Below are 26478 nucleotides of genomic sequence, written 5' to 3' on the forward strand. Positions count from 1 at the left end.
ATCTGCCCCACACTCCGCAACAATACCTTTTATGACTGTATGTTTATCATTGAGTTGTGTTGATTGTGATTTACATTATGATTATGATTGATTATGTTTACATTATGACTATTGTGGTAGTTTTGGGGGGAGGGGGGATACCTTCTTGTGGGCACATTGTTACCTTTTTGTCTGTAGTTTAGTGTCACAGTTAGCAATATTTAAGAATGTTTGATAAAACCTTAGAAATACCTGTCCTTACCCTAAAGCAAACTTTTTTTTATTCTTTTTTTTATTCTTCATGAAGATGGATGAAAATTTAAAGAAAACATCTTTTATTTAAAAACAATTTTGCTGACAATCAAATAACATAGAAAATACTAAATGAGTCCTGAAGGTTTGGCATAGTAATTTTAACACTTTCAACAGTTAAAGAGGAGCAAAAAAAATGGATAACCGATTTCTTAACCAACAGGAGACTACAGGTTAGACTTGGGAAACACGCACCATGCTCTCTGGCAGTCACTACTGGTGTACTCCAGGGCTGTGTGCTCTCCCCACTGCTCTACTCACTTTACACCAATGACTGCATCTCCACAGATCCATCTGTAAAGGTCCTGAAGTTTGCAGATGACACAACAGTAGTTGGTCTCATACAACACGGGGACGAGTCTGCATACAGGCATGAGTGGGACAGCTTTCCTCCTGGTGCAGCAGCAACAACTTGCAACTAAATGCTCTTGAGACTATGGAGATAATAATAGACTTTAGGACAATCCCCCCCCCCTCCCCCAAGCACCTACCTCTAATCATAAATGTATCTATCTACAGTGACCTGAGAAGAGTCAAGTTTCTTGGGTCCATAATCTCCAACAACTTATAATTGGACACCAATACTGTCAACATCGTCAAGAAAGTGCAACAAAGGATGTACCACCTACGACAGCTGAAAAAGTTTGGCCATCCCAAAAAATGAATGGTGCAGTTCTATACTGCGATCATTGAATCCATCATGACATCATCTATGACTGTATGGTTCAGCTCATGTTCCATATGAGAAAAGATGAGACTGCAGCGCATCATCCTATCAGAAGGAAGAATAATCCCCAGCAGGATCTTTACACTAGCAGGTGCAAAAAAAGAGCTACCAAGATTGCCTCTGACCCCCCCACCCTGCTCATTCCATCTTCCAACTCTTGTCTTTCAGGAGTACTGGTCAGTCGCAATAAAAACTTCCAGGCACAAGAGCATCTTTCCTCAGGCGGTAGCCATGCTTAATGTAGAAGCACACTAGAGCTGCTAGGACTGGAAAGCATTACGGCACAGAACTGAAAATTAACACTTCTCACCCTGTTTACTACCACTTTAACTTATAAACTGCCCTTGACTTGTAATATCTAAACTGTCTGTCCTTCAGGAGTGTAGTAATAGCCCCTGCAAGGGATGCAGGCGCAGGGGGGCCTGAGCGTGGTAGGGGGCCCACCCAGGGCCATTTTTAGCAGCAGGATGGGGTGCAGCAGAGAAGAGGGGGCAGTTGGCCTACAGCCGCGGAGAGGGGGTTCCATTCCTCACCTCAGGCCCCCCTTCAGCGCTCCCAGCTTTCCCCTCCAGAAAGGATGGCAGCAGGCGGGGACAGTGGGTGGGGAACTCACCTCTTCCGCTTTCCAGGCGGCAACGGAGCTCTGAGTGCTTCTGTATTTCGTCTTTTTATGGGGGGGAGTGGGCCCATCCAAAGTTTCGCGGGGGGGGGGCTGTGATTTCTAGTTTAGCCCCTGCTGTCCTTGTATTGTTTTGTCTGTGTCCGTTAGAAAACACTGTGTAAACTAATACAGGGCTCTGCTCCAACCACTTCTAGTGCTAATCTGAATGGATTGTTTATTTCTCAGTGATAATTGAATTTCAGTATAAGTGAGTTCATACATTTTGTGTCTCAAGCAGCAAGACAAGGCGGCTTGCTGATCAGGCATGGAATGCTCTGGCTGTTATTACAAGATGGGGCTCCTGAGTACAGCAGACCACTCACTGTCAGTGTCTGCCATGGAATAATGCCAAGCTTCTTCTTTCATCTGGCAGTTAGTGGGCATAATGAACACATAGCAAAATATATTAAAAGTGCAAATAAAGCTGACATGTAAACAGCAGCGCCCTGACATGCAGATGCTGCAGAGCAGGAGACAAAGCCGTTCCTCTGAGCCGTTATCTCTTATCGTGCTGCCTGGCGGTTTCCCATCTCACTCAATCAATAGCATACCATGAGAGAGAAGCCACATAATGCCCAGGATATGCGTTACACATACATCAATACCATTTTCCAGGGGATATCACTTGCCAGTAAGCTAAAGCGTTGCTGCTTAAGTGGGATTCCTGCTCTATGTTTTGTAAAATATGCACAATGTATCATGTTGCTTGGAGATGTATTGCACTAATTATAGAGAAATCGAGCTGGGCAGAAATGGAAATGAAACCTTATTTCCAGGAAAACGGACTTTTCTAGGAACCCCTCCCTCTCCCCCTAACTATGCTAACGATGCAGCCTCACTACTCCCTACTCACCTACAAATCTCATACTGTGCATGCGCAGGATGCTCTTGGCGACAGGAGTGTGGTCGAGGATGCCCGCTGTCAGGGCCATGCAGGGGCAGTGGTCATCGACCTGCCAGTCACTGGATAACGAAACTTAGACGCGGAGGGGACCAGAGGATTGTTGAGTCATGGCACGGGCACAGGGCAGCTGCAGGGGGCTGGTAGAAGCCCCAGGTAAGTGAATCTTTTATGTTTAAGTTTAGTTTAGGTTTCCTTTAAGGAAATTACTTTTAATTAATGACAAACCTTCCAAAATCAAAAACATATGGGAGCTTAACCATATACAGAAAAAACTTTTTTCCATTTGTTGCTGAAAATGTAGCTAACTCTCAAATGTACTGGTAATATTCAAACATGTGCCTTCCACTTAAAGGGAACCCGAGGTGAGAGGGATATGGAGGCTGACATGTTTATTTTCTTTTAAATAATGCACATTGCCAGGCTGTCAGAGCTGGGACAAGGTCCTCCAGCACCCAAGGCTGAGACACAAAAGTGCGCCCCTCCATCCCTCCCACCCCAGCCGTCACACACTGATTGCTATTAGACTAAGAGGGCCACAGGGCCCACAACCTCCCCAACACCTTAATATCCAGTAATCTGGCTTGCAGTCACTGCTATGTATCCCCTTTTCTTATTTCTTTCTGCTTCATACACAATTAGGAATGACAGCTGAATGAATCGTGCGCCCCCTCCTACACTGCACCCTGAGGCTGGAGCCAGTGCAGTTTCTAGGATAAATTTCACCCAGGGCGAGTGTCAAAAAATACGCCCCCCCCCCAACAATCATGGTACTTTACGTGAGAGTCGTAGGGCATCTTAATTATCCGATCCGTTGTGGTCGCTATCAGGGCCGGCCTTTGCTATGAGCGACCTGTGCGGTCGCTCAGGGCGCCATGCTCTCAAGGGCGCATGCGCCCTGTCCCCCCTTGCCGCCCCGCTGTCTCCGTGTCCTCTCCGTCTATATTTAGAGCAGGACTACAAGAAAATGGCCGCCGATGCCCGCAAATGCAGACAAGCGGCGGCCATTTTTTTGTAGCCTGCTCTAACTACAGATGGAGCGGAGGCGGGGAGAGAAGAGTGACGTCGGCGCTGGAGCTGGATGTCAGGTGAGTCAGTCTCTGCCCGCCCGCTGCCACATAAAGGGGGGGGGGGCATACTGGGGCAAACTACCTACGCTGGGGCATACTGGGGCAAGCAACCTACGCTGGGGGCAAGCTACCTACTGGGGCAAGCTACCTACTGGGGCAACCTACCTACGCTGCTGGGGGCAAGCTACCTACGCTGCTGGGGGCATACTGGGGCAAGCTACCTACGCTGGGGGCAAGCTACCTACGCTGGGGGCAAGCTACCTACGCTGGGGGCATACTGGGGCAAGCTACCTATGCTGGGGGCATACTGGGGCAAGCTACCTACGCTGGGGGCAAGCTACCTACGCTGGGGGCATACTGGGGCAAGCTACCTACGCTGGGGGCATACTGGCGCAAGCTACCTACGCTGGGGGCAAGCTACCTACGCTGGGGGCATACTGGGGCAAGCTACCTACGGTTGGGGCATACTGGGGCAAGCTACCTACGCTGGGGGCAAGCTACCTACGCTGGGGGCATACTGGGGCAAGCTACCTACGGTTGGGGCATACTGGGGCAAGCTACCTACGCTGGGGGCAAGCTACCTACGCTGGGGGCATACTGGGGCAAGCTACCTACGCTGGGGGCAAGCTACCTACGCTGGGGGCATACGGGGGCAAGCTATCTATGCTGGGGGCAAGCTACCTACGCTGCTGGGGGCAAGCTACCTACGCTACTGGGGGCAAGCTACCTACGCTGCTGGGGGCAAGCTACCTACGCTGCTGGGGGCAAGCTACCTACACTGCTGGGGGCAAGCTACCTACACTGCTGGGGGCAAGCTACCTACACTGCTGGGGGCAAGCTACCTACACTGGGGGCATACTGGGGCAAACTACCTACACTGGGGGCATACTACCTACACTGGGGGCAACCATGCTACTACACTGGGGGCAACTGTACTAGCTACACTGAGGGCAGCTATGCTACCTATATGGGGCAACTATACTACCTACACTGGGGGCAACTATGCTACTTATGGGGGGGGGCAACAAAATCCGGTTTCGCTCAGGGCACTGTGAAACCTAAGACCGGCCCTGGTCGCTATCACCGCACATCACCAAATGTCATTTGTGTTACTCACACACCTGTATCCACATCTCGAGACAGCGGAAATGCTCGTTGCAAAAACAAATTTGATGGTTGTCGTGAAAATTGCCGTAAAAAAAATGCGTATTGGGTATGGGCCTTTACAATTTTTAATTGGCTATACCACCTATACTTAGGGGCGGGGGGGGGGGGGGGGCAAAACAGAGGTAGAGTTCAGAAAGAAAGCAAGCACCTACTAAGCCATCACAGGAGATCACATGACCGTTTTTCTAAGCAGGAATTAAGCAGGAACTAAACTAACTCACTTCCAGCTTCAAAGCCATAGATCATACACAGAAGATTATATAGCAGATAATGCCTGGTACACACCATGCAATTTCCCATCAGATTGACTGTCGAATCAATAATTTCTGACAGGTCCGATCTGATTTCTGATCATTTTTCTGATCGATTTTTTATCAATTCGATTGTCAATCTGACGGGAAATTGCATGGTGTGTACCAGGCATTAGAGTACTACTCAGATCAGAGCAAAGAGGAGTGTCCCCCTTCTTCCCACTGAGTGGCCACAACGTGAGAAAAAGCATCAGAGGTCAATGAAGCTAGTGGGGGGGGGGGGGAAGTCACTGGAGCTAGTGTGGGGAGGGAGGGAGGGAGGGAGGGAGAAGGTCACTTGGGATAGTGGGGAATGCAGAAGGTCACTAAAGCTAATGGGGGGAGGGAGGTCACTGGGGCTATCCCTTCACTTGGGATAGTGGGGGACACAGAAGGTCACTTGAGCTAGTGGGGGGAGGGAGGTCACTGGGGCTAGTGTGGCGAGGGTGAAGGTCACTTGGGATAGTGGGGGACACAGATGGTCACTGGAGCTAGTGGGGGGGAGAGGTCACTGGAGCTAGTGGGGGGAGGAAGAAGGTCACTGGGACTAGATGGTGAGGGAAGAGGTCAATGGGGCGATTGGGAGGTGGCAGAAGGTCACTGGGGCTAGTGGGGGGAGGGAGAAGGTCACTGGGACTAGATGGGGAGGGAAGAGGTCAATGGGGCGATTGGGAGGTGGCAGAAGGTCACTGGGGCTAGTGGGGGGAGGGAGAAGGTCACTGGGACTAGATGGGGAGGGAAGAGGTCAATGGGGCTATTGGGAGGTTTCAGAAAATCACTGAGGCTACTGGGGGGCGGAGGAAGGTCACTGGGGCTAGTGGGAGGAGGGAGAAGGTCACTGGAGATAGAGGGGGGAAGCAGAGGGTCACTGGGTCTAGTGGGGGAGGAGAGAGGAGATCACTGGAGCTACTGGGGGGGGGGGGGGGGGGAGAGGAGGTCACTGGGGCTACTGGGGTTAGGCAAAAGGCCACTGGAGATAATGGGGGCAGGGATGAGGTCACTGGGGCTAGCAGGGGCAGGAAGAAGTTCACTTGGGTTACCAGAGTGAAGGGAGTAGCAGGGGGGGGGGCAAAGGTAACTGGGGCTACTGGAGAGGGCAGAAGGCCACTGGAGCTTAAGGGGAAGAGGGAGGAGGTCACTGGAGCTAGTGAGGGGAGGGAGGAGGTCACTGGGGCTAGTTGGGGCAGGACAAAGGTCACTGGGGTGACTGGGTGGAGCAAGAAGGTCACCGGAGCTAGCGGGGGGGAGGGGAAAGGTCGTTGAAGACAGTGGGGGCAAGTAGATTTATACTTACTATTCTGGTTGCAGGTGTCCATTCCTCTACTGTCCTAAGGGGGCAAGCCTTCCTCCAGGCTGGTCTTCCTCCTGTCAGACAAGCACTCCTTAGTGTACAGGAGGCTGGGGTGACCTCTCCCCTGAGCAGGGGCAGCGGGGCTTCCTCTGGACATGAGATGGGGCTTCCTCCAGGACAGGTACACTTCCACCTTCCAGGCACTGCTCCTAAATCAGCTCCCATGGGCTACAGATGGCCTTTCCTGCATGTGGATGGCATGGCTCACATTAGCCAGTCACCCTATCATCCATATCCCACGTGGGGGTGGGGCTTCCGTGATTGGGGGCGGGGCTTATGACGGCCAAGAAAACTCTCCTAAGTGTTCCAGATCGGGACAGCTGCTTGTTGTCATGATGGACTGCGACCCCAGCAGAGCCTCAGCCCTCAGCTGCCTGACTGTTACTTCTCCTCCTCAGTCCCACCACGCTCAGCCAGGAACGCATCAGCAGCAATCCGACTGCTTCAGTGCCCTGATGGCTGCTGCAATGCCCTACAGGAAGTCAGTGTCACCACGTGGTGATTACTTGATAGGGAGGAATCAGTCAAGAGAGAGGGGTGATCGCAGTACTGCTTCTCTTTCCTCTTCAACTAGCGTCCCCCTCTCTCTGTCAGTCCCATCCTTCTGCCTGCGCCCTCCTTCTCCTCAGTGCTGCACTGCGCCCGTGCTGTGGCACTGGTCGCACGCCTGTAGAAACGGGCCTGGCTGGAGCCTCTCCAGCCTATGCCTCGGCCCGGCCCTGCAGGCTGTCCTGCTGATCCTCTGTCTCTAATATGTTAAGCCATAGACCCTGAACAAGCATGCAGAACAGATATCTATGACACATCTGACAAGATTAGCTGCATGCTTGTTTCAGGGTGACCTAACTGACAAGAAAGAGCATCAGGACTGCCAGGCAACTGGTATATTGTTTAAAAGGAAACAAATATATCAGCTTCTATAGGTCTTACACCTCGGGTTCCTTTTATGAAAGGCAGATGAAGCCTGAAACATTGTGCTCCTGTTTCCTGTCAAGTGTCCACCATTGAGGATGGCATTGGGACATAATAGATAGCACTGGGGTTCCAGGTCCAAATGTGGGCAAGGAAGGACGCCGTTAGCATGGAGTCTGTATGTTCTCCCCGTGTCTGTGTGGGTTTTCTCCAGGCACTTTAGTTTCATCCCACATCCCAAGAACATACAGATAAGGTAATAGCTTTTCCTCAAAATCAGTCTTAGTGTGCAATAGGAACATAAGATGGGTGGTATAGTGGTCAGCACTCTCGCCTTGCAGCGCTGGGTTCCCAGTTTGAATTCCAACCCAGGCACTATCTGCATAGAGTTTGTATGTTCTCCCTGTGTCTGGGTGAGTTTCCTCCCTCATCCCAAAAACATACAGGTGAGCTAATTGGCTTCCCACTAAATTGGCCCTACACTACGATACATACATATGACTACAGTAGGGATTCGATTGTAAGCCCCTCTGAGGCATAGTCAAAGGACACATCCGAACTGTAGTTAAAAAATGAAATCTACTTACGCAGGGCTTCCTCCAGCCCCTAGCAGCTGATCTGTCCCTCGCCGCAGCTCCGCTCTCTGCCGCTGACTCTCGGACCCCGAAAGCGCCTTGTCAGGCCGTCCTCTACTGCGCCTGCGCGGTTACCGCTGTCCATCAAATCCTGCGCAGTACACTCCGGCCACGTGGACCTTATTGACAGAGGCACTCGCGCAGGCACAGTAGAAGACGACCTGGCGAGATCGTCCTTTAGCACCAAGGGACAACGGCTGAGAGTGGAGCTGCGGCGAGGGACAGATCAGCTGCTAGGCGCTGGAGGAAGTCCCAGGTAAGTAGATTTCATTTTTTTACCAGCTTGGACCTTCCCTTTAAGTGACAAGACAAGGGCCTCGATTCATCATTGTCTTTGAGATAACTTTTTCCAGTTTGTTAAATTACCGAATTCGAAGTTTAGCGATTTCTAGTTTTATTCATCAAGGTTTTTCCTCATTCGGTGTGAATTCGATAACAATTCGGTAACCATTCGGTAACGTGTCGATATTTCCATTTTACAGTGGTACTTTAACACAAGGCCATAAGATTCCCATGGAATTGTGGGTAAAAGGCAGTCCTTTGAGCACTACGTAGCAACATTCTGAATAGGGCTTTACACCTGGACCAGGATTCTGAAAGTGGTTGGGACAATCCCACAATTTGATAGGAGCCTTTTCTAAAAAATTATAGTGCAGCTAGCAAATTAGTTAACCCTGACACTGCCTGTGTTCTCTTACAAGATGATTCAAGAGAAATGCAGATGTCATGTTATAGCAAATAAATCTATTCTCTTACAAATTTATATGGTTGCAGACCTTATTCTTGCCCGTCTGCGCCTTTGAATCACTCTCAGCTGATACATAACCACTTCAAATGGCTCCATCTTCTCTGTCAGCAATGATCTGACAGGAATAACGACAGAGCAGTGAAGGAGATAACTAATCCTAAATGTAACGCTAAACCACGCCCACTTTCTTTTTCATGAATTGCACTTTATTCCGTTTTAGCGAATCGTTACCGAATCGTTACCGAATGTTCGCTAACAGCTGTAGATAACTTTGATGAATCCTGAAATGAAGTTAACAAATTCGGTATTTTACCAAACTGTTGTTAACAAATTTGCTAAGTGTTGATGAATCGAGGCCAAGATACGGTACTCTGCATAGTGTTGCGGAAGATGTCGGCACTACAGGTGCCTAGCAATAGCCATAGCAGCCATAGCAAATGCTATAGGGCCATGGGGAGGATTGGGCCCAGGTGGTACTTGATGTGTTCACTTTGTTTTTCCACCCTCTGACTTTGTCTCAGTGCCCACGGACTATATGCAGTGTGTATTGCATGGAAATGTAAATTGCCCAGCCTACTCATATCCATAGGGTAGGGGCAGGTGGCATTGCTCAGGAGTGCCTACATCTGATGGTCCCCTAAAAATTTTGCTATGGGGCCCTATAGTCTATAATAAATATAAATACTAAATAATATTAATAAGGGCCCGCTTCCATTACAAGTGGTACGATGGTGCTACATAACCCTATTGTCCTGAAACCAATGCATGGCAACAGTCTACATTCCGTGCTTTGTGTGCGGAGCGGTGCGGAGCAATTCAAGACTCTGCAGCATGCTGCAGATTCTCACACATCCGCCCGCCGTCCCCTCCATACTCTTCCGCATCTCCCAATGAGGAAGTGACATGAACGGCAGCGGAAGTGATTCAATGCGGTGAGGTAGGCGCAGTCGCATCACTTCTTAGTGGAAATGGACCCTAAAGGTGGCCACACACGATGCAATAAAATGATCTAATTTTACGGCAATTCGATAAAAACGATCTCCCCAAAAAATTGTAAGCTTTTTTTTCATTCGACTGAAAAATCCAATCGTATTTCCCGTTTTCTTCGATTTTTATCGATCCGGAATGCCAGATATTTTTCTTCAATCTTTCTAAAGATTGTATGGTGTGTGTTAATAATAATAATAATAATCCGAACATTTGTATAGCGCTTTTCTCCTGTTGGACTCAAAGCGCTCAAGAGCTGCAGCCACTGGGACGCGCTCAGGAGGCCACCCTGCAGTGTTAGGGAGTCTTGCCTTGAACTCCTTACTGAATAAGTACTGACCCTAGCCAGGATCAAACCCTGGCCTCCCATGTCAAAGGCGGTGCCCTTAACCAGTACTCTATTCAGCCACTACTGTTAGATTGTCAATTTATTAATATACACACCCTAGCAATTTTGTCAGAGTTTCCAATCATTTTTATCATGATTGGGGAAAGATTGAACATACGTGTGTGGTACATTGGACTTGGACATATTTTTGAAATGTTACAATTAGAGAAATTGATTGCAATTCTTAAATTGAACAGATATTTAAAAAATTGTATGGTGTGTGGCCACCTTAATGCTGGGCATACACGGTCAGATAATTCTTGTCAATCGAGCTGCTGATGGCTCGATTGATAAGATCCAACCTGTCCGATACCTCACCGGATCAATACTGCGCTCGATACCGGCGGGAAGAACGATGGGAAGAAACAAGCGGCTGATTAGCAGCGCCCGCGGGGACGAGCGGGAATCAATCCGCACACGCGTGGACGAGCGGTGACGTGCCGGCATCGAGCCGCTGGCTCGATACCGGCGCAAAAACTAACTGTGTATGCCCAGCATTAGACTGTGGCTATGACAGGGATTAGACAGAGATCTTTTTTTTTCTTTTTTGCAGAAGATGTCAGCGCTATAAATACATGATAACAATAACCGCTGCGCTCTGTAAGGTATAGAGCTTGTTTGTATATTGTATTTGCAAATCAGCTACATTTATAATACATTGAATAGGTGTTCCTGTATATGGTAAAACTCCCTTATCGGTTTTGAGTTTGCGATATATTCAGTAGTTGCGTGGTGAAGCCCTCATAGGGGGTTCTCCCAGATATTTATTATTTACAATGTTAGATAAGATTGTATACAGAGCTTACACACGCAAGACAATTTGTCACAAGGGCTGCAGAGGGAGAGATGAGATCCATGCAGAGATCTCACCATCTTTGCCTTTTAGTGATAGAAGCTAGGAAATAATTTAAAGTGAATCTGAAGCGTTTTTTTAAATAGAAAACCAGATACTTACCTATGGAGGGGGAAGGCTCTGGATCCTATACAGCCTTCCCGTTCCTCTCATGGTCCCCTCATTCCAGCGCTGTCTCAAAACAATGGGTCACAGAGTGTTCTCTTCTGCTGCTGGAGGCTTCGTAAGTCTGCAAAGTGCAAGACAGGCAGCTCTGTAGTGTGCATGTGCACAGAGCCGCCTGTCTTCAGGAGCACCCAGGCTCCCGTAAATTTCTGAAGGTGGGAGAATTTAACGGGGGAGCCAGTGCTGGGATGAAGGGACCAGGAGAGGAATGGGAAGGATATAGGACCCGGAGTCTTCCATCTCCTTAGGTAAGTATCTGTTTTTTTATTTTAAAAATGCTTCAGGTTTGCTTTAACCGTTTCCAGCATGTAAATCCTACGCCGCACTTGTGGCTGTCTAAGCCTGATGCGGCGTAGGATTTACGCCATCTGCTGTTTCCGCTCCTGACGTGATAGTTCGCACCCGAGAGGGGAGATTAAGATATTAAGATTAAGATATGACAGCTGAGATCTTCCCTCAGTGATCAGGAGCCATCGCATATGGCTCCTGATCACGTGATCACTATGATCGTCGGCGGATCCTAGTGATCACCATTAGAGCTGCGGCGGTAGGGGGAAAGAAGAGGATCCACTCACCATCCTGAGGTTCCCCCGGCGATCGGGGCTCCCCTCCGCTCTGGCCGGCATCCCCGCTCGCTCTAACGTAAGTGTCGGGTCCCGGCATGATGACGTCATCAAGCCGCGACCCGGAACTTAATGTCAGTACGAGCGGGGATGCCGGCGAGAGCAGAGGGGCCTAGGGCTGCTCATTGCTGGAGCCTGGGATGTGAGTAAAGGCTGCTGGCTACAAGGGGGACGCCTGGCTACAAATGGGACACCATGCCCAGCTAACATACCAGCCTCAGTGGTCTGGCAACTACGGTAATTATCTGTCAAACCACTTCTTCCTATTTTTTCCTATTTAGTAATTAATTGAACTCAAGCCAGCTGAAGTTTATGAGGCTTTTCCACAAAGGTTCCCCTTATAAAAATTTACGGTGTTGGATTTTCCACCTTTGTTTCCCCAGCATCTGCAGCAGTATATTGCTTTCAATATACGTTTCATTTCCACCTCACCCAGCTAGTTAAATAAAAATGTCACTTCAGCTCAGCGCATTATTGTCAACTGTCAACAGTGCGCCCAGCGTAGTGTAACACTGCAGGGCCGAGATGTATAACCCAGAGCCGTGTTTGCTTTCATACACATTTGTAAATGATAAGAAAGATCACGTTTTTATTGAAGTTGACATTTAGGAGGAAAGTAAATGACAGATAATACAGTGACTGGCTGGCTCGGGGAGAAGGTGTCGTTCTGCAGTATTTTAATTACCAGTGACCTATCCATTCTCGCTGCTCCAGCAGAGAAACAAGGCAGCCATTGGTGACTCAGTTCTGCTCAGTGGGGAGATTTATGACAATGGGAACAGGCTCCAAGAAGACCTGAGAAACATTGAGGTTGCTGGTCTCTCCTTCCTAAAATATTTGTTTTTTCAGGATGTAATTGGGAAGAAAATAAGACATCATTGGACCATGCTAAATATTTTAATAAAAAATAAGTTAAAAACACTATATAATACAATACCATAACATTTGTAAAGCACTTTTCTCACATAGGAATCAAAGCACATAGATACGGATTGTCTCAGATAAGTACATAGTTTCAGTCTGCACTGTGTTACAGAGGAAATAGTGGTTCATAAATCAGAATCAGAACAGATTTTATTCGCCAAATACAGGATATTGTACAAGGAATTGTTTTTGGCACATACAGCGCAGTGGGAGTACGTGGACAGGTAAAAAAGAGAACAAACAAGCGAAAAAGACACACGTGTACAGTGATACGCATTACACAGAGAATTCTGATATGTACATAATATAGTCAACAATAAATTGCGTAGCACTGTGTGGATTGCAGATTACATATTGCATTTCACATTGGGGACTGCTTGGTGAGTGAAGGGGGCAGAGTGAAGAGGGCCAGGACCGCTTGGGGAAAGAAAGAGATCCTCTTCCTGGCGGTCCTGGTGGAGATAGTCCTAAAGCGACAGCCCAATGGGAACAAGTTGAGATAGCGGTTTCCTGGGTGGGAGGGATCCTTTGCAATCCCGGATTGCCCTGGTTTTCAATCTGGTGGTATACAAAAGGTCTAGGGACGGAAGGTTGGTTCCGATAATCTTCTCAGCTGCCTTGATGACTCTCTGAAGCTTATGCTTGTCCCTGGCGAAAGCTCCTGCGTACCATACAGTGTTGGAGGAGCAGGGAATCAACTTAACATTCAAATCGACTCGAGATTGAGCAAGGGCTGTGGTTAATGGTGCTCCTTATCGTTCATCATAGTCTCAGCAAGGTCCTCCCTCCATTGGCTAATCTCCCTCCATCAGTGGCATTGTAGTGTGGGAATATATATGTGGATTTGACACTAGAAATTGGGTGTTGGCGCTAAGCTACATTGCAGTCCAACTTGAACAATTTAGGTACAAATGTTCGGATAGGTGAAAGCCTCACTTGTACACATTTTCGACAAGGAAAACCAACTGAGACCTGTTAAAGAAACGTGTCTGATTTAAATTGTTTCTTTGGAATAAGCCAGTGTTGTTGCTGTTTGTTTTCTGCTCCCAGCTCCCCAATCCAAACCATTAAATGGTCCCATTGACAATACAATCTGGATTGTACAATCTTACCATGTCTATGTAATAGATGGTTAAGTTGAGTGAATACACATTTAAGAGATACTTTAGACAGCCCCTCATATTACATCAAAGTGATAAGATTGTACAATCAAGATGTATTGTTAGTGGGCACCTTAATAGGCTGATGGCTGGTTGCCAGGGCCACAAAGCCATGCCTGATGATAAGGTGGCTGGATAGTGTACTTGTAAAAGGCACAGCCTCTGACATAGAAGGCCAGGTATCACAGAAAAATAGGAAAAGACGCCTGTTGTGGGCCCTTACCACCATGCTCGATCAGTCTCAGATTGGTTTGAGGAACATCAATCAGCATTTAACCTGCTTCCATGGCCAGCTCAGTCCCCTGACCTCAGTCCTATTGTGCATTTGTGGGATGAAACGAAAGATCACTTCAAATCTAGGAAACGCCAGCATCCAATCTGACCCAACTCAGAGCTGCCATTATGTCAGCATGGGCCAACATTCCTCAGCAATGATATCAGCATCTTGTTGAATGCATGCCAAGAAGAAATATTGGCTGTGATCAGAGCTAAAGGTGGCCCAACTCATTATCAGAAGGGTTTTCTCATTTTTTTGCTCACTTAGTGTACATCAATTATAGAAGAATACAAGCACAATAGGGGTTTTATGGAGCACAGCAACTTCAGATATAGGTCTTCAATGAAAGTCACATCTATTGTATTATAAAATAGTCCATATTCTTCGGCTTTCATATAACAATGCATAAGCAGTAGAGATATTCGACCCGCCTCCATACATTATCATTGGGCTAAACTTTGACCCCTTACATCACAGTCAGCAGACACATGGCAGCCAATCAGCCTACACTCCCTCACAACCCCCCCCCGCCCCCTTTAAAAACGCACTCTTGCCTGCCATGTTCCAGTCTGTCTTTGGCTGGAATAGTGAGAGGAAGGGACAGAGCTTGCTGGAGATAGGGAAAGCATTAGCTAGGCCTGATTATTTTAATCCTCACTGACTGACTTGCTGATAAAGCACCGCAAACAGCCCTTCTGAGGGCTACTTCATCCTTCTGGTGTGTGTGTGTATGTGTGTGTAGTGTGTGCAGGGGCGTAGCTATAGGGGGTGCAGAGGTAGCGACCGCATCGGAGCCCATGGGCCAGAGGGGCCCCGAAGGGCCCTCTCTCAACTACAGTATTAGCTCTCTATTGGTCATGTGCTCATAATAATCACTTCTATAGATACTGTTAATGGTGGTAATCACTAACAAACTGTTCCCCATCCCCTTCTTGCACCTCTGACACTGTAGTTGCCATTGGCAGGTTTTGGTGCGCAGTGGCAATTGTTATGTATAGAGTGCTTGGGGGGCCCCACTGTAAAACTTGCATCAGGGCCCACAGCACCTTAGCTATGCCACGAGTGTGTGTGTGTAGTGTGTGTATGTGTGTGTGTGGTGTGAGCGTGCGTGCATGCGTGTGTGTGTGTGTGTGTGTGTGTGCGTGCGTGCGTGCATGTGTGTGTAGTGTGTAGTGTGTGTAGTGTGTGTGTGTGTGCGTTCGTGTGTGTAGTGTGTAGTGTGTAGTGTGTGTGTGTGTGTGTGTGTGTGTGTGTGTGTGTGTGTGTGTGTGTGTGTGTGTGTGTGTGTGTGTGTGTGTGTGTGTGTGTGTGTGGTGTGTGCGTGCATGCGTGTGTGTGTGCGCGTGTGTGTGTAGTGTGTGTGTGCGTGCGTGTAGTGTGTAGTGTGTGTGCGTGTGTATGTATGACACTCCACAGCCCACAGGCACCCACCATTGTGCCCAGTGCCCACTACTATAATTGTTTTTCACATTAGACACAAGCAGAATAGTTCTCCAGGGCCTCTGTTATCACTGAATTGTGTTTGACCAATTGCCTATCTCAGTGTATGTCTGATACTCCACAGACAGAGCCCACTGGCACTGACCCACACCTGTGCCCACTTCTAGTGATATAATTGCGTGCCACATTACACAAGCAAAGTAAAATAAGCAAAACAGTGTGGAGCGAGCAGGAAGGCTGGCCAGCATCTTTGTATAAATACGGTTTAGGTAGTGTCTCCCATAAAAGAATAAAGGCCATTCTGAGAATCCCCCCATGAAGAGATAGACTAACCCAAAACCTGTCAGTTCCCTCAGATTTGTACTTACTGTAAGTGACAGCAACATAGGAGAAAAGTAATTTATGGTTCATTTTACTCTGGAAGTAATGTACTTCTTATTTTGTATGTATTTACATGTATTTTAATTTTATGTTTGTGATAGCACTCCTTTATTTAAGGACCCTTTAACACTTCATGCATTGTGTTGAATTGCGTCGCGTTGTGTCCCAAATGGGACGCAAGGCTATGCAACTCCATGCAATGCAGTAAGTGTAAAAGGGCCCTGAATGTAAGTCCTGAGCTACTAAAACAAATGTGAAAACTTTGAAGCCATCTTTTATATAAGCTACGAGTCACCCAGTTTCCTGTGTCTGGATTTCAGGCTGGAGCCGCCACTGCATTCTCAGATACATTCTCAGAAACTAGGCCATGCATGAAATATGCAACCTTTCCATCAAAGGTCCAGATTAAATGAAGGTGTGAGGACTGAGCTCCATCCTGATATTGTAATTCTGAGATTCTCCTCCACAAGAAGTCCACATGATAAGACGAGTGTGTGACCTGATAGGAAGGCATTAATATTCCTGTCCAGCCGGCCAGAGCCTGTGCAATAAACCACCAGGGTTGGACGTACAATGCAAAAAGGAATCTTATATGGGGAAATATGGAAACATTGTATTTTCTGAATACATGTAAATTATTTTAGGAGGGAAAAGATGGAAAGTTCTTTATAAGTTAGCAGGTCACGTGGGAATTAACCAGCACGTTAAGTTTGTCATAACATTTTCTTTTTTCCTGTTTTTTGGCTTTATTAACTTAAAGTGGTCTGAAACTCAGCATTTCTTACTTGCTTTATAAGATTATTTACAGCATAAAATCTACTACCACAAAAAAAATTGTAGCAGAGCGGCATTCAAACAGTTAAAGTGAAACTTAAAGGACCACTATCACAAAACACATTGTTTTTAAGTACCCCCATAGTAGTTACTGCATACATACAGAAGAATCACTGTGTATTTATTTTTAATTGTTAGTGGTTTTTTTTTTTAACATCCATGTGAGCCCTAAATGCTGGGATACAATGCTCAGTTCAGAGACCACTGATGGACTCTGGGAGCTCTCTACATAAACAAACAGTCTTTTTTTCCCCATCACCCTCTGTAACTGTGGCGATTGGACTTCTGTGAGGCTGTAGCAGCAGAAAGCTGCCTTGGTGACTGTGAAGGGAAGGGGGAAGTGCGAGGGTCTCCTGTCTCCGGTCTCATGCAGGCAGCTAGTTTCGCTTTTGGGCTGATCAGTCCCAGCACATCCCTCGATCGCACTCCCGTCTCTGTGGCCGTCCTGCATATGATGTCATGTGCATGACGTAGTGACATCATACGCATGGCATAGTGACATCATACGCATGACATAGTGATGTCATACACATGCACAGTGCACTCCCAGGCTATAGGCGCATGATGTAGGACGCACGCAGCCTGGCCACCGCCTGCACTCTAAGCCGACGACTTGGAAGAGGATCCCAGGATGGCTTTCAGGTATGATGGGAGGGGTGGCTAGAAAGGAAAACGGGGGGGGGGGGGGAGTGGTGGGCTTTAGGACAGGTGATAGTATATGCCTGCTCCCTCTGTTTCTCTTCCTATATTCACATCTGGCATCCTTTAACAATAGGATCAGTTTCCTGCGTTTAGTGGAGGTGCAGAAAATGTACCAAATTGGTATAGTCCAAATGCCGGGAGCTCCTGGCTTGTGAACGCCTGCCAATATGAGCCTCCAGGCTCCAACCTGTACTGTGTCCATGCAGAGGAGGACAAATAGAGGACACAGGGGCACAGAAAGGGGCATAGAGGAGAACAAGGGAGACACAAAGGGGCATAGAGGAGGACACAAGGGAGACACAAAGGGGCATAGAAGAGAACACAAAGAGAGACAAAGGAGAGGAGGACACAGGAAGACAAGACACAAAAGATACAAGGGGGACAGAGGAGGACACAGGGAGACACACGAGGTACAAGGGGGCATGAGGTACAAAGGGGGCATAATCCACAAAATGTCCCTTAACCATGGATGCACCAGGTTTAGTATATATATATTTTTCCCTGTTTTTTGTCCTCTAAACCTAGGTGCGTATTATGCAAGGATGGCCTGAACCTCCGATTTTCAGTTTGCGAACCGGGGTCGCAAACTTCCGCAAAAGTTCGGTTCTCGCGAACTTTTGCGAACCGCAATAGACTTCAATGGGGAGGCAAACTTTAAAAACTAGAAACATTTATGCTGGCCAGGAAAGTGATGGAAAAAATGTTTCAAGGGGTCTAACACCTGGAGGGGGGCATGGCGGAGTGGGCTACACGCCAAAAGTCCCCGGGGAAAAATCTGGATTTGATGCAAAGCAGTGTTTTAAGGGCAGTAATCACATTGCATGCTAAATTGCTGGCCTAAAGTGCTTTAAAACATCTTGCATGAGTATACATCAATCAGGGAGTGTAATTAGAGTTCTGCTTCACACTGACACACCACACTCACTGTGTTTAACGCACCATAAACAGCTGTCGTCGCTGAGTGCGGAGCCCCCCGTAGAAATCTTCAAAGGCTTGTCGGTTTGAAGATCCGGGCCGTGCTCCTCTTCACACACGATCGGGCCGTACTGTACCTGCATAGATATGGCCACGCCTGCGCAGTAAGCCGAAAGCCACTTGTTTAGCTCTGTGCTATTGTGCCAGCCCAGCCGAACGTGTGCAGGTGCAGCACGGCCACATTCATGCCTGAAGAGGAGCGCGTCTTGGACCTCTCAGAGGGTACCCGGGAATAGCGGAAGTGACAAGGAGGACACCAGAAGCCTCTAAAGCATCCAGAGGCTTCCCTCTTCTTCAGTAAGTATGTCTTCCCTTTAACCTCTTCAGGACTGTAGGCTTACACCCCCCCGCCTAGTGACCAGGCTATGTTTTACAATTCAGGCCACTGCAACTTTAAGGGCTTTCTGCAGGGCTGTACAAATCAGCACACAAGTGATTCCCTTCCCTCCTCTTTTTCTGCCCACCAACAGAGCTTTCTGTTGGTGGACTCTGATCGCTTGTGCAGTGTTTGTTTATTTATTTGTACATAAATTTGCCTATTTATTTATTTTTAACCACCCTCCCTCCCCCCACCATCCAATGACAGCGATCGACTCTCATAGGCTAATGCCTATGAGAGTCGATCAGTCAATGTCACTCGGCTGTCCTGTCATTGAAGCGGAGCTCCGTCATTCATGCAATCTCCCCCCCCCCCCCCCCCCCAGGACTTAACGCCAATTGGCGTGATGCAGTCGTATAGGGGTTAAACAGTTTTATTTTATTTTCCTATTTAAAAAGTAGTTAAAGGCAACTGAAGTGAGAAAAATATACAGGCTGCCATATTTATTTCCTTTGAAACAATACCAGTTGCCTGGCTATTCTGCTGATCTATTTGGCTGCAGTAGTGTCTGAATAACACCAGAAACAAGCATGCAGCTAATCTTGTCAGATCTGACAATAATGTCAGAAACGCCTGATCTGCTGCATGCCTGTTCAAGGGGTGTGGCTAAAAGTATTGCAGGCAGAGGATCAGCAGGACGCGTACGTTAAAAAGGGGCGCTGGGAAAAAAGGGCGCCGGGTTTTTAACGATAAGCATGGATAACGTTTAAAATTGTATTGTACTGTATTTCGTTTAAAATTAATGTTTTTAAAGTTATAAATCATTAAATAATGTGCATTAAATCGGCAATTGTAAAAACGTTAATCTTTCGTTTAAATAGTGAAACGTATAATAACGTTTAAAAAAAAAATTACTAAGTAACCCTCCCTGTACCTACCCCTAACCCCTAGACCCCCCTGTTAGTGCCTAAACCTAAGACCCCCCTGTTGGTGCCTAAACCTAAGACCCCCCTGTTAGTGCCTAAACCTAAGACCCCCCTGTTGGTGCCTAAACCTAAGACCCCCCTGTTAGTGCCTAAACCTAAGACCCCCCTGTTGGTGCCTAAACCTAAGACCCCCCTGTTGGTGCCTAAACCTAAAACCCCCTGTTGGTGCCTAAACCTAAGACCCCCCTGTTGGTGCCTAAACCTAAGACCCCCCTGTTGGTTTTTTCGTTTAAAAATAATGTAAAAAAAAAAAAAAAAAAAAAAAAAGTACTGTTTTTCGTTTAAAAATAATGTAAAAAAAAATATTGTACTGTTTTTCGTTTAAAAATAATATTTAAAAATGTATAAATCATTAAATAATGTGTAATCATGAGAAACAGTAATAAAACATTAAGTCTCCGGGCGCCGCTTTTAAAACGTTAGTTTTCTCCGGCGCCCTTTTTTCCTATCGGGCGCCCATTAAACGATATTTATTATAGGAGTGAATGGCGGCGCCCGATTTGTCCACTAGCCTCAGGCGCCCGAATTTACTGTTTCCCAGCAGGACAGCCAGGCAACTGGTATTGCTTAAAAGGAAACAAATATGGCAGCCTCCATATCCCTCTCCCTTTAATTGTAGGAGCTACATTTTAATAATTTATCATTGGCAATTATTTTTTGGCATTCAAGTCCAAAATGCCATTCCTTACAAGTCACATTTGTAACAGATTTATTTCACGAGAATGCTGAGAGAAAAAGGCCATTGTTTCCTCAGATAACCTGTGGTCTTGGGAGCGTGAGTCAAATATGTTAACACAACGGCTTGTGAAAGTTACAGGAGGCAGCAGCTCATTAGTCCCCTGAGAAGTTGCCGGAATTCATACCAATTATCCATAAAACTATACTTTCTTTTGCTAAGGTTACAGAGGGCTTTGTGCTCAGTGAGGAAACTCGTCAGTACTTGAGCTAGTAGCAAATAGCAGAAAGTGGTAATGTACCTATAAGGCTAAGTTCACTGTGGGACATTATAGTTGCGTGTTACAAACATTTATAATTAGAGATGGCCCGAACAGTTCGCCAGCGAACTTGTTCGCGGCGAACCGCGAACACATAGCGAGTTTGACCCGCCCCCTATACCACATCATTGTGCTAAACTTTGACCCTCTACATCACAGTCAGCAGACACATGGCAGCCAATCAAGCTGCACTCCCCCCTGGACCCCTGCCCCCACTATAAAAATGCAGCTGCTTGGCCATTTTCTCACCCTGTCTGCTGCCTGCTTAGTGAGAGAAGGAAGAGACATTGCTGCAGAGACAGGGAAAGCGTTAGTTAGGTCTTGTTAGCTTGCGCCTTGCTGATATTTGTTGCTGTAAAGCACCATAATAAAGTTCTTTTGAGAGCTAATGTTCTTGTGATGTGTTTTTTTTTATGTGTGTGCTACTGACACTGCATATACAGCCCTGTCTGTCACAGCTGGCCCTTGCTAATTGCTATACTGTGCCAGGCCCAGCACAGTCAGTGCATACCTTTCACTGCATCTGTGTGACTGCACATTGTATTATGCCAGCAGTCAGTGCATACCTTTCACTGCATCTCTGTGACTGCACGCTGTATTATACCAGTCAGTGCAACTCTGTGACTGCACATTGTATTATACCAGTCACTGCATACCTTTCACTGCATCCCTGTGACTGCACACTGTATTCTACCAGTCACTGCATACCTTTCACTGCATCTCTGTGACTGCACACTGTATTATACCAGTCACTGCATACCTTTCACTGCATCTGTGTGACTGCACATTGTATTATACCAGCAGTCAGTGCATACCTTTCACTGCATCTCTGTGACTGCACGCTGTATTATACCAGTCAGTGCAACTCTGTGACTGCACATTGTATTATACCAGTCACTGCATACCTTTCACTGCATCCCTGTGACTGCACACTGTATTCTACCAGTCACTGCATACCTTTCACTGCATCTCTGTGACTGCACACTGTATTATACCAGTCACTGCATACCTTTCACTGCATCTGTGTGACTGCACATTGTATTATACCAGCAGTCAGTGCATACCTTTCACTGCATCTGTGTGACTGCACATTGCATTATACCAGCAGTCAGTGCATAACTTTCACTGCATCTCTGTGACTGCACATTGTTTTATACCAGTCACTGCATACCTTTCACTGCATCTGTGTGACTGCACACTGTATTATACCAGTCACTGCATACCTTTCACTCCATCTGTGTGACTGCACACTGTATTATACCAGTCACTGCATACCTTTCACTGCATCTGCGTGACTGCAGACTGTATTATACCAGTCACTGCATACCTTTAACTGCATCTGCGTGACTGCACATTGTATTATACCAGTCACTGCATACCTTTCACTGCATCTGTGTGACTGCACATTGTATTATATCAGCAGTCAGTGCATACCTTTCACTGCATCTGTGTGACTGCACATCGTATTATACCAGCAGTCAGTGCATACCTTTCACTGCATCTGTGTGACTGCACATTGCATTATACCAGCAGTCAGTGCATACCTTTCACTGCATCTCTGTGACTGCACATTGTATTATACCAGTCACTGCATACCTTTCACTGCATCTCTGTGACTGCACACTGTATTATACAGTCACTGCATACCTTTTCTCTGCATCTGTGTTGACTGCACACTGTATTATACCAGTCACTGCATACCTTTAACTGCATCTGCGTGACTGCACACTGTATTATACCAGTCACTGCATACCTTTCACTGCATCTGTGTGACTGTACATTGTATTATACCAGCAGTCAGTGCATACCTTTCACTGCATCTGTGTGACTGCACATCGTATTATACCAGCAGTCAGTGCATACCTTTCACTGCATCTGTGTGACTGCACATTGTATTATACCAGCAGTCAGTGCATACCTTTCACTGAATCTCTGTGACTGCACATTGTATTATACCAGACACTGCATACCTTTCACTGTATCTCTGTGACTGCACACTGTATTATACCAGTCACTGCATACCTTTCACTGCATCTGCGTGACTGCACACTGTATTATACCAGCAGTCAGTGCATACCTTTCACTGCATCTGTGTGACTGCACATCGTATTATACCAGCAGTCAGTGCATACCTTTCACTGCATCTCTGTGACTGCACATTGCATTATACCAGTCACTGCATACCTTTCACTTCATCTCTGTGACTGCACACTGTATTATACCAGTCACTGCATACCTTTCACTGCATCTGTGTGACTGCACATTGTATTATACCAGCAGTCAGGGCATACCTTTCACTGCATCTGCGTGACTGCACATTGTATTATACCAGCAGTCAGTGCATACCTTTCACTGCATCTCTGCGACTGAACACTGTATTATACCAGTCACTGCATCTCTGTGACTGCACATTGTATTATCCCAGTCACTGCATACCTTTCACTGCATCTCTGTGACTGCACACTGTATTATACCAGTCACTGCATACCTTTCACTGCATCTGTGTGACTGCACACTGTATTATACCAGTCACTGCAAACCGTTAACTGCCTCTGCGTGACTGCACACTGTATTACACCAATCACTGCATACCTTTCACTGCATCTGCGTGACTGCACCTTTTATTATACCAGCAGTCAGTGCATACCATTCACTGCATCTGTGTGACTGCACATTGCATTATACCAGCAGTCAGTGCATAACTTTCACTGCATCTCTGTGACTGCACATTGTTTTATACCAGTCACTGCATACCTTTCACTGCATCTGTGTGACTGCACACTGTATTATACCAGTCACTGCATACCTTTCACTCCATCTGTGTGACTGCACACTGTATTATACCAGTCACTGCATACCTTTCACTGCATCTGCGTGACTGCAGACTGTATTATACCAGTCACTGCATACCTTTAACTGCATCTGCGTGACTGCACATTGTATTATATCAGCAGTCAGTGCATACCTTTCACTGCATCTGTGTAAGGGCCCTTTTCCACTAGAGCGATTGTGATTGCTGAATCGCAAAATCGCAAATCGCTAGTGATTTTTAAATCGCTAGAGTTGTTACTTTATCATAGAAATCACGAGAAGTATTTTCCACTACAGTGATTCGATTTGGAAATCGCTAATCGCAAATCGCAATCGCTTGCTTGAGCGATTTTTACAATGATAATGCAATGCAAATGAAAATCACAAATCGCAATCGCATAACAGAATTAATGAAAAATCGCAATCGCTGGCGTTTGTGATTTGTGATTGCGATTGCTGGTGGAAAAGGGCCCTAAGGGCCCTTTTCCACTAGCGCGTTTGCGCTAGCTGAATCGCAAAACCGCAAACCGCTAGCGATTTTACAATCGCTACGGTTTGCTTTTTAACATAGGAATCGCGGTAGGTCATTTCCACTACCGCGATTCGTTTTTTACTTGATCGCGATCGCGCCGCGGAGCGACTTTTGCCGCGATTTTGCTATGCAGTGCATAGCATAGCAAAATCGCGGCCGCAAACGTCGGGAAAACGGCGGAATTGCGATTCAGCAATCGCTAGCGTTCAGCGCGAACGCTAGCGACTGCTAGTGGAAAAGGGCCCTAACTGCACATTGTATTATAGAAAAAAACTCCACCAACAAAGTTGAAAAGAGGCCTCGCTTAGTCACATATCAAAAATTACTTTATTGTAGAAAATCACAGCAATCACATACTTAATCAAAAGACTTCTGATAAAATATTAAATATTAGAACATGAGGATTGACCTGACAGCCCCTGCATCCCACGCACGCACCACATCCATCCGTCGCATTCATCCAATGAAAAGACAATTGCATGCATTTGTAAACATCCACAGAGCTCTGAATATAGGACCAATAGCAGCGGAACAGTCCAAAACGAAACTCGACCCAGTCTGTACTGGTGCAGATCAAATGAATAGCTGGCCAGCTTTGAGATTAACTTCCATGCAGATTTCATAAAGAGATAGAACCCATCCATTACATATGGGGTTTCACAATTTCCACGAATCCACCACTTGAAACAGCAGCAGTGTCCAATTATGTGCAGCACAGGCAGTGTTCTATTATACAACTAGCATCTCTCATCAAGCAATTCACACGGCACCAATAAGCAAGCCGTTATAGCAGCAGCAATAGCATTAGTAAAGCTCCACCAGCCAGTTTTAGCAAAGCATTGTATGTTATATACTGTCCGGAGGGGAACAAAACCCCTGTCTCTTACGTGTCCCAATGGGTCTGTGATGAATGTCCAGACAGCGGCGGCGCTGATGGCGGCAGAGGACGCTCTCAGAGTGGCGTGGGCTCGTAGCTGTCATCAGGGTGTAAGCCACATGAAACAACCAGGGCCGGAGCTACCATAGGAAAAAATGGGCAATTGCCCCAGGGTCCCAGAGCCTGTAGGGCCCCCCAAGGTGTCCCTCCCCATCTTAACTGTTGCTCCCCAGGGACTCTGCAGAGTCTGTTAAGTTGGGAGGTCATTGGGGGAGGGTCAGCAGCCAGCTCATGGGCCCAGGAGGGAAATTTGGCTGCAACAAAGGGCCTCTAATGACGCTTTTTGGTCAGGGGTGTCTGTTGGGGGGCCCCCAAGCTAATTTTGTCCCAGGGCCCAATTGTTACTTGATCCGCCCCTGGAAATAACCCACACATTTAAACGAGTACAGTGTTCATTGCCTTATGCATGTGTTATAGTGCTCATGTTATGCAATGGACATAGTGTGAATAAATCCTTAGACCCGGTTTCCACTATTCAAGCAGGCATCTTGCAGGACACATGCCGGAACTTGCAGTGATAATTCCATGCATGGCTATAGGCACTCGGATGCGTGCTGCGGGAAACTGCAGCATGTCATCTGAATCGAGCTGGCATGCGATTCGAGCAGCAAACTTATTGATGGAATAGGCTGGGTTATCCCGCTTGAGTCACATGCAGAGAAAGGCTGCAGATTCCGCTCAAGTGGAAATATGCCCTTACTTTTAGAACAGCTCTAGTACTCGGGTGGGCCACTAAATACCAGGAAGAAGTATCTGGCAATCCTGAACTGCAACAAAATGTATTGTTTAAAAGGAAATAAATATGGCAGCCTCCATACTCCTCTCACCTCGGGTTCCCTTTAAAAGGAAGGAATGGGCAGGTGATAGGAGGGAACATTGTTGAAAGCCTGCTGTGATAAGACGGCGGCCTGACCGCATTCAGCAAGCGGAACGCGGAGGTTTGTCCGCGTCCGCATCAGCGGCACCATCCACCACAGGGTCGCATGCGGAACGCGGAGAAGCATCGGCGTTGCGATCCACCGTTCGGTCACAGGCCTCTCGGCGTACTTTACGTCGAGGCTGTGGTCCGGTTCTTCCCTCACAGGCCTCAGGGCCTGCCACACACCAACGCTATCCTCAATCCAGTCTGGACCCCGTAGGGGCTGCGCGCGTGTGCAATAAAGCCTTTTATACTCTTAGAAGGAGAGTCAGCTGACCAGCTGGTCAGCTGACCTCAGTAAGGTCCTTGAGCTGTGCTGCAAGGTCCTTGAACTGTGTTGTGATTGGCTGATTGGCTGGGCGGGCTGGTTGAGCCCAGCACAGTATAAAAGCAGGCATTCTGTCAGTTGCAAGTTGTCTGCAGTAAGCGTTACTTTGTGATAGCCCTCAGACCTTAGCTAGATCCGAGAGAGACAGTCCTAGCTGGAGCAAGGCTCCTGTCTCTCATCAGTCAGTCT

The sequence above is a fragment of the Hyperolius riggenbachi genome, chromosome 4 (genome assembly GCF_040937935.1).
Source record: "Hyperolius riggenbachi isolate aHypRig1 chromosome 4, aHypRig1.pri, whole genome shotgun sequence".
Taxonomy (NCBI): domain Eukaryota; kingdom Metazoa; phylum Chordata; class Amphibia; order Anura; family Hyperoliidae; genus Hyperolius; species Hyperolius riggenbachi.